The sequence below is a fragment of the Orycteropus afer genome, unplaced genomic scaffold, assembly GCF_000298275.1.
Source record: "Orycteropus afer afer isolate SDZICR_OR568_19922 unplaced genomic scaffold, OryAfe1.0 scaffold00302, whole genome shotgun sequence".
In the NCBI taxonomy this organism is placed as follows: domain Eukaryota; kingdom Metazoa; phylum Chordata; class Mammalia; order Tubulidentata; family Orycteropodidae; genus Orycteropus; species Orycteropus afer.
The window spans coordinates 2,771,819-2,773,953 of record NW_006921889.1 but is presented as its reverse complement, the minus strand read 5'-3'; positions in this window follow the sequence as shown (position 1 = coordinate 2,773,953).

Below are 2,135 nucleotides of genomic sequence, written 5' to 3'. Positions count from 1 at the left end.
CTCTGCTCGGAAGAAAGCCTTCTCCTTTCTCTCATGTAAACCAGTTGTTGTCTTCTATTGACTTCTAGTTTTCTGCAGTTTGTACTTTCCCACATTATAATTAGCTCTTGTTTCATGAAAATCATAGGTGGTTTTTCCTTTTGTGTATGCAGGAATCTGCTGGTAAAAGTTGTTGCTGTTAACGCACCGTTGAGTCAGACCCGACTCATAGTGACCCCTCCTTGGGTTTCCGAGGCAATATCACTACGGAAATAGATTGCCCAACCTTCCTTCCGAGGAGTGACTGGTGGGTTTGAACAGCCAGCCTTCTGGTTAGCAGTCAAGTGCCTTAGGCACTATGCTACCAGAGCTCCCGCTGGTAAGAGAGACATTCCTATTTGGGAATGGTTTTTTTTTTTTTTTTTTGGCCTGTTGGCATTTCACTCCTTCTTGAGTTCAGGAGACTTGCCATTCTCATTCTAAGAGATTTTCTATTTGTGCTTTGTTTATCTTCAAACCACTTCTAGTTCCACATGCACATTTGAATTGCCTCAGTTTACATTTTCCCACTTTCTGGAAATGTCCTCCTTTTAGAAGATAGAGTCTATTTCCCCACCCAGTGAATATGGGCTGGCATTACTACTTGCTGTATCTAACAGAATGTAGCGGAAGTAACATTTTGCAACTTGTAGAGCTTGGGCCATATGAAGACTTACCATTGCTGCATTCACAGTCTTGGAACACTGCTTTGAGGCCACCATACCGTGAGGAAGCCCAGGATGAAAGACCATGTGGAGAGAAAAACCCAGCCATGCCAGCTGTTCCAGCTAAGTTGAGCACCCAGCCGACCTGCCAACTGAGTGCAGCTGCGTGACTGAGCCTGCGTGGAAACCAGCAGAAGGGCGGCTCAGCCAATCCGCAGAATCATGTGATATGACAAGGTGGTGTTGTGTAAAGCCATTAAATTTCGAGATGTTTTGTTCCACAAAACAAAGACTAGCTGCAAGAGAAATTGGTACCTAAAAGTAAGGTGCTGCTATAATAAAAGCCTCATACACATGGTGATGGCTTTTGGACTGGCTAGTCTGTAGAGACTGGAAGGGTGGCAAGGAGACAGCTAGTGAAAGCTGGAAAACCACTGATGAAACTACGATTAGTGTGGAAAGATGGCAGCCCATGTTTTGTGCTAGCAAAAAAATTGGCAAAACTATTGCCTGAGGGGACTTGGAAGACAGAAAATTTGCTGTGGTAGACTGTTACTTGGGTGGCCCCCAATTAGCCCTGCCTCCCAACACCTACACTCTCTACATTAACTTTGGCCATTGGGACTTTAGCAAACATGGCACTACAAGCAAAGACTTGTTAAGCACTTACACATTGGCTTTGTCTTTTGGAATGCTTCACTTGGGATTTGGCCATCATGCTTTGAGGAAGTCTAAACAGACATGTATGTGGACAGGTCTATGTGGAAAAGAAGCAAAGCCAGTGGCCAGCACCCCTTCCCAGTTATGTGAGTGAAGTCATTTTTTGCCTTCCAGCCATCCCAGCTCCACAGCCAATATGAAGCAGAGGGACTGCCTGGTCAACCCACAGAATGATAAGAAATAATGAGTTATTGTTATTGTGTGAAGACAGTATGTTTTAGGGTGGTATTATACAGTGACAGGGAGCTGAAACACTAACGAACTTGTTAACTTGACGAAATTGATTTCCAGACGAATGTGGAAAGTTTAAACTGGCTTTAATTTAGCTGCATGTGAAAAGATATAGGAAGAGGTGGACTGAAAAAGGAACAGTTCAGTTTGTAAGCAGAATTTAGGGGAAATATGAATGCCCCAGGACCTGCTGAGATGGAAATGAAAACTGTTCTAAATTTTCAGTCTCACCAGCTAGTAAGAGATTCTCAAAGTAAGAAATGGTCTCAGGGTAAAGAGCAAACCCAGGTTGTGGTGTACAATCCCTTCTTAAGACCTCAGAAAGGTTTAGGGTGGTGCTTGGTAGACCCTCTCAACTACATGATAGTGCTTCTAAGAATCTTAAGGACATCATCCCATCACATCCTCTTGTTGTTGTTGTTGTTTGCCATCGAGTCAGACCCAACTCATAGCGACCCCTCTTATAGGACCCAAAATAGAGAGAGGCTTGCTTGAAAAAAA